This window comes from Apostichopus japonicus, chromosome 14 (genome assembly GCF_037975245.1).
Source record: "Apostichopus japonicus isolate 1M-3 chromosome 14, ASM3797524v1, whole genome shotgun sequence".
Lineage (NCBI taxonomy): Eukaryota > Metazoa > Echinodermata > Holothuroidea > Aspidochirotida > Stichopodidae > Apostichopus > Apostichopus japonicus.
Window position 1 is genome coordinate 17,578,802 of NC_092574.1, and position 14,448 is coordinate 17,593,249.

The 14,448-nt window shown below is 39.5% G+C and overlaps 1 protein-coding gene across 1 annotated transcript in view; it reads left to right on the forward strand.

The window, feature by feature from the left end:
• Nucleotides 1–4,260: 4,260 nt before the first annotated feature.
• LOC139980157 (mothers against decapentaplegic homolog 1-like) overlaps nucleotides 4,261–14,448 on the forward strand; it is a 30,992-nt gene continuing 20,804 nt past the window's right edge. The window contains exon 1 of the mRNA XM_071991592.1: nucleotides 4,261–4,630. The gene's annotated coding sequence lies outside the window, so the exon portion shown is untranslated. The remainder of the gene's footprint in view (nucleotides 4,631–14,448) is intronic.

Below are 14,448 nucleotides of genomic sequence, written 5' to 3' on the forward strand. Positions count from 1 at the left end.
GAGGAGGGGAAATAGGCAGGTGACAAGTGAAACGCATCTGCTGTCAACTTAGTAGAAGGTTAATTGATTCAAAATGTAAATAAGTTTGTATTTTTATGATGTATATAAAGAAGTAACACAAACAATAGATGTATATTTCAACAAGATACTGTTTTTCGTAATTATTTTGTCTTGCAGTATCATTTTAGGAAAAAATAATCTACTAATTTTTGGCTAAGATCATGTGTAGTATATGCTCGTTTTTGTGGGGAATCCTGATACACATCTGACTATGATCACACAGCCACAGTCTTGATGGAGGGGACGGGTTGAGAATGGATCAGGAGTTTGGTTTTCGTGTCCAGGTTCTTTCTTCGGTGACTTTTCTTAAAAAGCATCATTATTTCCATTTTCTTCACATGAATAGGCATATCCTTAAAGGCATTGAAGACTTGACCTAAACCGTGTGCCGCTCTCTGAAAAAGTTAACTTTCTGTTGCTTGCAAGCGAAGTTTTTTTCTTGTCGCACAAAATGCAGACAGTAATGAAACGTGTTACCTTGTTATCTTTTATCTGGACCTGAGATGACCATCGCTGCTATGTACACTGTGTTGTGGGTATTGACCGTAGCTGCATTTATTGACTGTACACGAGTGTCTTATTACCGACGGTAGCAACATGTGTGTGTATTTTCTGGGATCGATGGTGGTGTCTAACACTTCTGTTACACCTCATTCGAATCTAGGTCAGATTACTGGCATCAGACGTTTCTTTGTGCATGAGTCTTCACTCCCTTTAAGTCTAACAATCCCCAGACTAGTTCCAAAATTGACTGTTCCCCCTCCCCCCTCCCCCCTTCTCCATTCCCCTTCTGTCAACATGGAGAACAAACTACTGCAATTACTATATATGCACTATACTACTCTAAAAAGTTCAGTAGGTTTAGCATCATATCATTTGGAAATCAGAATGCAGTGCAAGTTCAGTGAGTGACCATAAGAGGATTGCTGTAGAATAGAGACAAAAAGCAAGTTTTCCTTCAAATGTCCAGATTTTCCACAACAAGAACATCGAACGCGTCTTTTGGCTTGTAAAACCCAAACCTCTCTAATAATATCGGTGGCTTAGGGTTATAGTACTTCTTCAGTTCTTTATATACTTCCGTGAACTTCTTTGTGGATGGTCTAATCAATATGGGGTACAAGCTTTTAATATAATGTTAACCGTTCTTCCTTACGACTCCCTTATTTCAACGCCAGGGCAGTGGCGGCGGAACCGGGGGGCTTGGGGGGGCTCAGCCCCCCCAATGAAAAAGTTGAGGGGGCAAATACATTATAAGCCCCCCCCCCCCAATATTTACCAAGGCTCCGTAACGTGCATCTGCCCATTTTTCAATGCATACTTGTCGATCTGTCAGATGCACACGTATGCTATATAGGTGTAATAATTTTAGTAATTGCTGGGGGACCCTCGGCCCTCCCCTGGCTATAGACCACATTGTCACCCCAACCGCGTCTTCACGCCCCGTGAAAAGTGGAAGCATTGAGTGTGAGTACCGGTAAGCGTAACACAACTTCGTCTTAGGCCAATGACTTGCCTCATTTCAGCCAGTTCTCCAACACCACCTTACTTAGTGGCGGAGCGTCCATATATACAGTCAGGGGGCGGATGCCCCCCCCCCCCTGACGGACTCAAATGGACTGCTGGCGCCCTTTTCAGCTTTTCACTACTTTTTACTTATTCGCGATTATTTACTATTTTATTGCTCTCTCATATACCTATTGACATTTGTCATATTTTGTTGGTGTAATTTTCCGACAAAATGGCGACGACACCTATTTATTCTCTGTTTATCTGCAAATTAGTAAGGCCCGGAAAGGGTCATTTCCTGCAATCTAGGGAGTATCTTTACTCCAAAATTTTCTGTACGCTCCGCGCCAACCTGTGGTGGCGCTCCGCTTAGATAGTGTCGAAAGCGCACCTACAGACCATTCTTGCCCCCCCGACCAATACCCCTAGCTCCGCCACTGCCCTTACTACACTCAAAAACGTCTTTGCGAGTACACTACGAGTAATAGCTACTCTCTTAAAACACCATCGAATATACAAATTAAAATCTTTCTACAGACTTTTACGTGCAATCTGAGAAATTGCAGGCTTGAGACCCATATTTTAGGGCTAGGTATTCGCAGCATAAAACACTCGGGAAGTGCCGTTTCCGGCCATCTGGGGGTTTGAAAACCCCCAAATTTTCTTGTACGCTCCGCGCCAACCGATGGTGGCGCTCCGCTTAGATAGTCTCCACACATTAGCCCCCCCAATAATTTTTCCGTTCCGCCGCGCCTGCGCCAGGGTCGATAATTTCTTCAATACAAACAATGGCTAACACGTGCCAAAAAAAAAAGAAGAAAGAATGAAACATAGTACATATATTTTTGAAGCTTCCGTAAATTAATCTTCATACCAATTAAAATTCCTCCTTTATCCCGGTTGAGGTAAAAAAAGAAGTAATTTTGCGTCTCTTTCTAATACGTAACTTTAATTTGTTTCTATCCTCGTTGCCGAATTGTTGTGTACGGTCCCAGCTGCAACTCATCTACAAACCATTTAGAACCAAAATATATTCCCCTTTCACATTAATGAAACTTTGTGAATGACCGTATCTGTTGTCAACTAATGATAAAATATTCAAATTTAGAGCATTTTTGCTTATAAAAATTAAGTATACCACAAAATGATGGCGCTACACCACTACTCAACAGAAGCATTCCGTTCTGACCACAACATAAATTTGATACCAAACTGGGTCCATAAAATTGGGCTAAAAGTCCCTAGTTCGGTCAAGTAAAACCGTATGAAAACAAATTCATTGCTTCATAACACAAGACTATGTATCTGTCTCTAGTAGTGGTGAGCCTAGACGACGACAACTTGCAATATTAGTGTATTTTCCATCCCGACACGTTGCAATGCGTAAAGCCTGAATTTTCTCTGTCTGTTAAGTTCTATAGGGCGCTTAAAATTAGGGCCAACTTTAGTGATGATATTAACCAACATGTAACGAATAATGTATAATTGAGATGAAATCGAAAGAAAAAAATAACGCACCACTCAGTTCTTCTAAAGGTATCATATATGCTTGCAAAAGATCAATTTTGAATTACGTAAAGTCTTCGGATCACTGGAGCCACTTGATACATTATATACGCAAGAACCTATACTTTTATACTACATTGTTTTAAACTCTGCTTCGCGAGTGCATTGTTACACGACCTTTGTTATAAATCAATAAACAATGTGTGATATTACAGAAAATACTCGCATATGACTGGGTATTATAGCTCCTTTTGACTAACAGTGCTGCATAAAAAAATATAATAAGATGACTAAAACGTTGCGAACAGGGTTACGCCGTGGCCTGTTGGTCGAGTTTTAATTATGTACAAAACCATGCTAAGCAAGCAAGGCCACACAGGCAATTTGCTCTATTAGTTCGAGGGGACAGGAGTTGATGGAATTGTTAGATAGACCCATTGAGTTAAATGGCTGTGTTTCATACATGAATAAGAAATCCCATCATTACTTCATCACCAAAAGTTAAAAGTTCCTTTTGCGCTTATTTTGTCGAAACCCGGTGATACCACATTATAAACTTTATGGATAAATAATACAGGCCTAATTAATGTACATAATAATATAGGATGTCACTTTAATTCACCGAACTCCTCATTAATAACGATTAAGCATTAACTTCATATGTTTACCGGACGAAACAAAAGAATCTACGTTGCTTTGATATATCGTGATTAGTGGCTCTTTGGTAGCCTATAATCGAGTGAACACGTGTGACCATATGAGTTTGGCCACGATAATAAGTCACGCCGAAATCCGGTCACCCTTATATCATTCACAGGTATATACTCTCTTTTCAGATGACCTACTGATAAGAAGAAAATAATAAAACTTCACAATCTTTCATTCATGAGGTTATTAAAGCACGCAAAGAATGGGCCATGTGTTACTTTTAATAACCCACTGTGTTAAAATACTGAAAATTCCTTTGCAGCAATGAAATCGTACGAAAACTCCCGTAACGCTTGTTTAGCTTGAGGACACAATATTGTTTGGATTAGGCCAAACACCCGACTTATCGTCGCCCCCTGACTGACGTCATCCATTGGCTTCTGTGTTTACATGTGTTTTTACTACCAATAGTCATACACTCTAAACAACGTAATTCTCAGTATCCTCAATGATGCTGTTAAAATGTGCTTGATAAAGAAAAAAAATGGAACTTGATTAGAGTCCTGACACGAATATATGTTTTCAATACCGAGTTTCAATCATCAGTTATCATCTAAACTAACCACAAGCGGATGAATACCAAGCAACTATACCGTCTGTATTACCAATGCACGGTCTTCCTGTCGCCACCAAAATAAGTGTCTGCGTCTTGAAGTTGAACGTACCACTACCAGCACCAGTGTATAATGGTAAAACCCGTAGACATCGAACAAGCGTGATCTTGAGTACCGTTGACTCATTTTCATTGAGTGTTTTCAGTTAAATATCCCAGCCGCTTTTTAACCATATTATTAGTCAGTTTCTCAATACGAAGGACTCTCGTACTTCGAAGATTTACCAAGTGAAAGTGAGTCATATGCGCCATCTTTGTTAACTGTCGTGTATCCTACTGAGTTATTTCAATAATCGCATTTCTTGACAGTGTAGTGTGTCGCCTGCAATGATTTATTATACAAATTGCCGACGATTTTGTCATCTGTAAATGTGTCGGCATAATGTATCACTAACGTTACACATAGGCATAGGGGCCTAAGTTAGGCCTTACGCTTTCAATTCATCGAACTTGTTCAGTTCTCATTCTTAACTTAAATTTACATTTCTGGGGCCTACGCTAGCTAACTTTAAATGTCCAATAAGTGTAACCGGATGTCAAAACTTGAAGTGGAAACCTACGTTAGACCACTTCGAGTTTTGGACTCTCAAGACGGACCCTAGCCTAACTTAACCTAAACTAGTTTAGTCTAGGCCTATGATAAGGGGCTATTTTAACAATTAGTCCTAGCCAAGATTTAGCATAAGTAAATCCCAAGTTCTGGGCCCTATATTGTTTTTCTTAGTTACTTACTCTGGGTTAACATGCACCGCAGTGAAACCTATGCTTAAGTTAGGGCCTAGGCCTAGGTCCCAAACTGGTAGTGGTATGATAGTACTACTAGTACTACTAGCCTAGCTATATTACTACAAATATCTGTAATGTAGGCCTATTGTGTTATACTAGTATGTTGTTGTACTGTAGCTAGGGTTGTGCGGGATCCCGGTAGTCAAGTGAATCCCGGTATCCCGATCCCGGTATTGACTAATCCCGATCACAGTGCAATGTGTAACTACTACCGGTATTGAGAAAACAACCGGTTATTACATTCGTTTCGGTATCATTCCCGGGAATCCCGGACATAATAAAAATATCTACGTGTTACTATTTGAAATAAAGAAAACATAACACGATTTTTTCTGGTTTCTGTGCTCTTAGTTTGAATAACATCTGATCAACTTACGTACTGGCCTAGACTAGGCTATATATTAACAAATCAACTTTTCACGTAGTAATTTGGACCTAGGCTACAATAAATATCGAACGTTACTTGCGCTCAACATGTTACGGGACCTCAAAGTTATTCTGAAATTTTCGTTATTTATTTTTCCTTCAAACGATGATTGTCAAGGTTCCCATGTACAAAATCTTACCCTTATGCATTTCACCTCATTTTGTTATAATAATTTTAACGATTTTATAAATTTTGAGCCAAAACCGCAGGGAGTATATCCAGTTTAAATCCATCTTCCCATGGGACTGTATATTATTATAGCCTAGCATACGGTACTGGTACACAGCAGTGCAGTACTTGAGATTTTGATGCTGTAATGAAATGGATTCGTTTATTAATACGGGGGGTTCCACGATGTCATTTACATTTATCTTTCGCTACTTTTTTAATTTTTAAGAACTTTTGTACGAAAGATTGATATTGCACGTATTCAAAGTACAGTATATTTCCTGGAGTAAACAACAGCCGATTAACGATAAAAATAAATCTGTACTATTCTTATGTATGTAGTTTGTAATCCCGTATTTACGTAGCCCCTATGTTATATTCTAATTGTCTGAAGTTCCAAACACGTGGTGACTTGTTGATAGTTAAAAACTTTTCGTTGTGAACTTGAAGGGGTTGCCCTATTCCAATATCATGGAATAGTTGGGAAAACCCAATTTATGTTTGTGTACGGATTCAGGGGCGGATCCAGGGGGGGCCCGGGAGGCCCGGGCCCTCCCTTTTTGAAAATCCCGATTTTTAAAAAAAAAATTTTACCACGTTCGAGGGAAAGGGCCCCATGCGTGAGCAGTGGCGTAGCTACGGGGGGCCTGGGGCCGAGGCCCCCATGAAATAGGCTGGCCCCCACTGGGAATGTGGTAAAAAAAATGTTGTAAAAAAATAAAAATAAGTGCGATTCACTTATATTTTTTGTTCGATAATTTGGGAAATAGAGTTACACAATTATCTCGTCTGCATCTGGCAGAATAAGAAAATAAAATATCGTAGTAATCATGAGAATGGTCACACAGCATGGCATGGCAATGGTCGATGCGACGATTGCGACCATATACCACGAACCTTGTTGTGCTGCGCGATATCGATATCTGCTGAAAATATGTTCAGTGCTTCCACCTAGCGCAACAATCTATCAAAAGATTGGCTCCGTTTGTACTGAGCCGAGGTATCAGGTTTTCATATATTGCCTCGAGTCAAATGAATATATGCAGGCGCGGATCCAGGGGGGGTCCAGGGGGGTCCGGACCCCCCTGCTCTTGGCCAAAAAAAAAGAGAGAAAAAATAATTAAATTAAACGCCAATTTTAAACATGTAGGACGTCAGAAAAGCGGTTATCCTCACAAGTCATCCAGGTGTGTCTTTTCCGTCAAATGAACTATAGTGTGCACGCGTGCTACACGTGCCAAAAATGCATAACGATCTCAATTTTCAGACCGAAAAGTTTCAAAATTGAGGTGGTGTTCGAATTATTTTGGGCGGTGAGGTTACAGAGCGGTAGGCTGCTAGGATGCGCTAACGAATTTTTCATGAGCAAACCCCTCACCCTTCCAGAATCCTGGATTCGGCCCTGCATCAAACAGTGGTGACGGGAGGGGATTGGGGGCTAAAGGCATTATGATTTTTGTATCATCTCGACTCATCTGATATGTAATACCGTATTTCATAGATTGTTTTTTTCTCATCAATTGAGAAATTGCAGACATGAGATCCATATTTTCAGGCTAGGTACATGCTGCTTAGAATACTCGGGAAGTGCCGTTTCCAGCCATCTGGGGGGTTTGTAAAGCCAAAAATTTTCTCTGTACGCTCCGCGCCAACCAAGGTGGCGCTCCGCTTAGATAGTAACCTCCGCCCCCCCCCCCACAAGAAAGAACAGCCCCCCATGGCCCACACTCAAAAAATCCTAGCTAGGCCACTGTGCGTGTAATTTTTGGTAAAATAACTTTGCAAAAAGAGTACACCATCATTCTGATAAAGTGAAGGTGAGAGGGGCACTCTGACTGCATCAATAGTCTCCATCTGGAAGGGGGCATCCAAGATGAAATGGCCTGTAGTAGCCTGGTAAAAAGTAGTTAGCATCACCACCTATACTCCCCAAAGACGTAAATCCCAGCTCATTGCTCGAAATTGCAAATATATGCCCGGCAAACCATGAATACATGATTTATTGGAAATAAATTTTACTCCAAACTTTCACGAAAAGTAGCACCAGATTGCACCGAGGACCTCCATATTTTGTGAAATTTTCCAAAGGGGAGGGGGCACCCACTCCCATTAGACCCCTCCCCCAGGACGACGATTAGGCATTTCCCATCTGGGCCCCCCCCTTCGGCGAAATCCTGGATCCGCCACTGGGATTACAAGTTTAATCCAAGTGCGAACGTGTTAATCTAATATCGTACGTCGAGTATGAATGAAGGATGGTGTGGGTTGTTTTTTTCCAAGGATTGTGCTTTTCTTTCGGAACTTGTGTATCTTAAAAAACAAAGGCCCTAATATAGCGTGTTATTTTTTTATTTTATTTTTTATAAACGTGCGTGTAAGAGTATGTACATAGCCTAGGCTATGCATATTGAATGTATGACATTGACAGTCTCGTAACTAAGTGCTTTGAATCGTAGATGAAAGTTGAGGAAAATACCGGTTGTAGTTACGATACCGGTATTCATGTTGCAACACTACCGGTCGTGTGAAATCCGACTACCGCACAACGCTAACTGTAGCCACCATGTTTAAATGCCAGTTTTCATTTAACAGCTGTAGGTTTATTTGAAGCAGTAAAGTTTTATTGGCCAGGCTATAGCCAAGCCTCTAGGAATACAAGTAAACCTCAGTTTTGTACCTTGAAGTATTATGATGAATTATTCCAGCCATTGCCAAAATATGAGAAAACACTAATTTTTTAGGCCGAGTCTATTTTAGCACATTCTGGTGGAGTCCATGAATGATGAGCTGAGTTACAATTCCAAATGATTGTCAATACTGTGCTTTGTACTAGTACCACTCTGCTAGTCATGAACCATGTTACAAAGTTTTGGCAAAGCGCGATATCCAGGTTACACATTTCACAAAAAAAGGAGAACAATTTCAATAAAGCTAATAATTAAGCTGGAAAATAACATAGTAATTGTAATGAAATTGTAGATATTTCACAGTGGTTAATGTATATGCATACTTGTACATTCCTATTCATACAGAAGCCAGTGCAGTGTTAATCCCAATAACCCATGTCATCTTGTCATGCCTCTTCCCATTTGTCAACTTTTCCTCTATTTTGATATCATGTCAGTGGCCACCATAGCTGTGGGCTACACTGTCATTCAGACAACATTAACCCTGAGAATATGCAGGTTACCAATGGTACTAGTTTTAGCAAGTTGGTTTTCCTTTTCTTGTAAAAATACTACCTAATTGGGAAAAATGAAAACATCCTTGGGATGATAAATGAAAATGTTGCAAACATTTTCTGATACTTCAAAATACCACAAGAAGAAAACAAGAACAAAACTGGGTTCAGTGTTCTTACTTTAATTGCAGAGAACAAATGAAAGATGACCCTGAATGGCATGGCAGATTCTAATTGGTTTTTGCTTTCACTTTTGGAATCTCATTATGATTCAAAACATTGACTTATAAAAAGCTGTTTGAAGTAAACAGATGACATTGCTGTACTGCTTTTGAGTAGGAGCCACTGAGTTAAGCTGTCGATAATTAACTCCTGTACCAACACATTGGTTTATTGCATAATTTTACAATAACAAAAACAGAAGCCTCCGAAAAGTTTCATGCACGTATCATGACATCAAATCGTCCTGGAATGCCCCCTCAATGTGATGTTACTGCGACAGAGGCCAAGTGTTAATAACCTCATTAAAAAAGTACTAACTTAGCCTAAAATACAGTACTAATATCAATGGGATTTTACAAAACAGAATTTTATGGAAATCGGGAGAGTTAGAAACAGAATTTTACGGATGTAACATATATATTGCAAACAGAATTTCTGACATTTCCTGAACAACTTATTTATTGTGCGCCTGTCTTGACTCTACTACTGTATTGCACCTTCCCATCTACACAACCTAATAACTGGTAATAATTTAGCACCGCGCTCCCTTGACCCTCCTGTGGGTTACCGCCCATCACCTCCTCCTTCCAGATCTAGCCCAACTGCGAACGATTGCATTATTTCTGGCATTCTCTGAACTGCTTTCTAGGTTTTAGTTAAACTTTTGCTCCAGTTGCAGAATTTTAACTGTTACGTAATTGGATTCCATCAAATAAAGTGAAGGAATGTCACATCGGTCCATAAACTTGCCTGTAGTGTAGTGTGGTGCATGAGTTTAACTAACATGTACTAGCTAATAGACTGCTAGGTTTCTACAGGCTTGTTCATAGTACAGATACAGTCTGCTCTGATTTGTATTAGGTTTGGTAATAGATTACTGTGTAGTTGAAAATTGTTTTCTGTGTAGCAGTCTGCATTTTGTCTCATTATATAAAACTATGGTCCCTGCTGTATAATAATAATAATTATTAATAATCAGCAGTTATTTTTACGACACTTAAAGCATCCACAAATTTGGGAGAAACCAGCAAGGGCTTATGGATTACAACTTACTGTACATGCCGGTTGGCTTCCAATTCAACATTTTAACTCAAATTTGGAATTAATTTAGAAAGTCATTTCAGATGGGAAAACCGTAGATTGCTCTTGGATGAAAAAACCCACCTTCCTATAACCCGGCCGGCGGCCGGGTATCGAACTCGGTACCTCCCGATTGTTAAGCTTCATTGCTTCAAATGTATATCTTTGCCCTAATTTGCCCCTTTTGCACAGTATTTTTGTTATGCAATACTGGATATTCACTGTATATCATATTATATAACTCTTGTGACAGAAAAAGTCACCTATTTTTCATCTTATCGTATGCAGGTAGGTAAGAGATGTTTAACTTTACCACATGGTAGGCAACACGTGTACAGTACAAAAGACTGCACTGGTTGAACATGTTTCTAGCTAGTTTTGATTAAAGTTTACTTTTTGGTTCCTTGCTAAAAGCAAAGGAACCTATGTATTCAGGTTGGCGTGTGTGTGTGTGTGTGTGTGTATGTGTGTGTGTGTGTGTGTGTGTGTGTGTGTGACGCTTAAGCTTGTATGCACGATAACTCAACAAGGGATTGACTGATCATGATCAAACTTGGTGGGTGGGTGGCCCATAGTGAGTAGATGAACCCTATTGTTTTTGGTGCCCACAAAGGTCACCAAAGGTCAGTTATGGTCCAAAAACCCAAAATACTAAAACTGCAATAACTCCCAGTGCCAATGTGCGACAAGGTTGATATTTTGGGACAAGTTGTGAACTGGTTAGGGAAACATTTTGAAACTTAACGGTCATGTGATCTGAGGTCACCAAAGGTCAATTAATGTTAAAAAACTAGTTTTTTTGCGATAACTTGAGAACGAATTGTCCGTTAGGGTTGGGAGTTGCTTCAGTGTAATCCAATTGTCGACCCACATCTGGATGACCCTTGACCTCAATTTGACCTCTGGTGACCTTTTCATGTTTTGGGGATTTTTACAGTTTCGATGCTATTTTCAGATGTCAAAGGTACCTTCCGATCATAAATATCGATAGGTTGACCCCCGTGTGACCTTTGTGTGCGAACTTATAAGGGGTCAAAGTTTTCGGTCGGAGTTAGGATGGCTGTACAGACTTATCGTGTTGATTTTTGGAATCAGCAGATCAAACTACATTTGAAACCAAGGTCAAAAGGTCAAAGGTCACATTAGAAAAAATGTGCTTAGTTTGGGAGAAAACGGGCGAAAAAGAAAATGTTTGGTTTTGATGCTAAATTTGGATATCAAAGGTACCTTCCGATCAAAAATGTCAATGGGTTGACACCCGGGTGACCTTTGTGTGTAAAGTTATACAAGGTCAAAGTTAATTTTCAGACATTTAATGCAATAACTCCCAGGGCCAAGGTGTAACAAGGTTGATATTTTGGGACAAGTTGGAAATGGTATAGAGGAATATTTTCTAACTTAACGGTCATGTGATTCGAGGTCATCAAAGGTCAATTAATGTTAAAAAACTAGTATTTTGGGTGAGAAAATGGGCAAAGAAAAGAATGTTTGAATTTTTACAGTTTTGATGCTATATTCACGTCTCACCAATCAAAAATGTCAATGGGTTGACCCCAGGTGACCTTTGTGTGTGAAGTTATATGAGGTCAAAGTAAATTTTCAGACATTTAGTGCAATAATTCCCAGTTCCAAGGTGTGACACGGTTGATATTTTGGGACAAGTTGCAAATGGTATAGGGGAATATTTTCAAACTTAACGGTCATGTGATCCGAGGTCACCAAAGGTCAATTAATGTTAAAAAACTAGTTTTTTTGCGATAACTTGAGAACGAATTGTCCGTTAGGGTTGGGAGTTGCTTCAGTGTAATCCAATTGTCGACCCACATCTGGATGACCCTTGACCTCAATTTGACCTCTGGTGACCTTTTCATGTTTTGGGGATTTTTACAGTTTCGATGCTATTTTCAGATGTCAAAGGTACCTTCCGATCATAAATATCGATAGGTTGACCCCCGTGTGACCTTTGTGTGCGAACTTATAAGGGGTCAAAGTTTTCGGTCGGAGTTAGGATGGCTGTACAGACTTATCGTGTTGATTTTTGGAATCAGCAGATCAAACTACATTTGAAACCAAGGTCAAAAGGTCAAAGGTCACATTAGAAAAAATGTGCTTAGTTTGGGAGAAAACGGGCGAAAAAGAAAATGTTTGGTTTTGATGCTAAATTTGGATATCAAAGGTACCTTCCGATCAAAAATGTCAATGGGTTGACACCCGGGTGACCTTTGTGTGTAAAGTTATACAAGGTCAAAGTTAATTTTCAGACATTTAATGCAATAACTCCCAGGGCCAAGGTGTAACAAGGTTGATATTTTGGGACAAGTTGGAAATGGTATAGAGGAATATTTTCTAACTTAACGGTCATGTGATTCGAGGTCATCAAAGGTCAATTAATGTTAAAAAACTAGTATTTTGGGTGAGAAAATGGGCAAAGAAAAGAATGTTTGAATTTTTACAGTTTTGATGCTATATTCACGTCTCACCAATCAAAAATGTCAATGGGTTGACCCCAGGTGACCTTTGTGTGTGAAGTTATATGAGGTCAAAGTAAATTTTCAGACATTTAGTGCAATAATTCCCAGTTCCAAGGTGTGACACGGTTGATATTTTGGGACAAGTTGCAAATGGTATAGGGGAATATTTTCAAACTTAACGGTCATGTGATCCGAGGTCACCAAAGGTCAATTAATGATAAAAAACTAGTATTTTTGCGATAACTTGAGATCGAATTGTCCGTTAGGGTTGGGAGTTGCTTCAATTTAATCCAATTGTCGACCCGCATCTGGGTGACCCTTGACCTCAATTTGACCTCTGGTGACCTTTTCGTGTTTTGGGGATTTTTACAGTTTCGATGCTATTTTCAGATGTCAAAGGTACCTTCTGATCATAAATGTCAATGGGTTGACCCCCGTGTGACCTTCGTGTGCGGAGTTATACGAGGTCAAAGTTAATTTTCAGACATTTAATGCAATAACTCTCAGTTCCAAGGTGTGACACGGTTGATATTTTGGGACAAGTTGCAAATGGTATAGGGGAATATTTTCAAACTTAACGGTCATGTGATCCGAGGTCACCAAAGGTCAATTAATGATAAAAAATCTAGTATTTTTGTGATAACTTGAGAACGAACTGTCCGTTAAGGTTGGGAGTTGCTTCAATGTAATCCAGTTGTCGACCCGCATCTGGGTGACCCTTGACCTCAATTTGACCTCTGGTGACCTTTTCGTGTTTTGGGGATTTTTAAAGTTTCGATGCTATTTTCAGATGTCAAAGGTGCCTTCTGATCATAAATGTCAATAGGTTGACCCCCGTGTGACCTTCGTGTGCGAAGTTATACGAGGTCAAAGTTAAAAAATATTAATGAGGTCACGGGTCAACGTGAAAAACTCCCAAGTTGCAATAACTTGGCTACTATTTATTGGAATTTCGTCAAACTTGGTATGATGATATTGGTAGATAGTCTCCACACACTGATGTGTGTTGCAATTGATATCATGCATGTTTATAAGGGGGGGGGGGGGCTAGCATTATTTCGTTATGAAAAGTTTGTATGCACAATAACTCAACAAGGGAATGACCAATCATTACCATACTTGGTGAGTGGGTGGCCCATAGTAAGTAGATTAACCCTGTTGATTTTGGTGCTCATTTCATGAATATTAATGAGGTCATGGGGTCAAACGTGAAATACTCCAAATTGCAATTACTTGGCTGCTATTACTAGTCGGAATTTCGTCAAACTTGGTATGATGATAATGGTAGATAGTCTTCACACACTAATGTGTGTTGCAATTGATATCAGGGCTTAGCATTACTTTGGCAACAAAAGTTTGTGAGCATAAATTACTGTTGTTGTATTAGGGCTTTGTTAGAAATTTCCCTATGAATGGAACTAATGAACAGCAGCAAGGAACCATGAAATGTTTTCATTCTGGTTATAATAAGGGCAGATGCATACTGTACATGTGCCCATCTTGCAAGCGTGCATTGCCCTTCTAGAGATACATCAATATTCATTAATATACAGTATATACATTACAGAGTTGTAACTGCTTTTTCAAATGTTTGTTGTTAGTAAACACTTTGGTAAGGTAGATATTGATTTTCCATCGTCTGGTAATAGATGGGAATAAATTGTACAAACATATTGCACACATTTAAATGTTTTAGTCCTGGTTGCATGTTTCCACT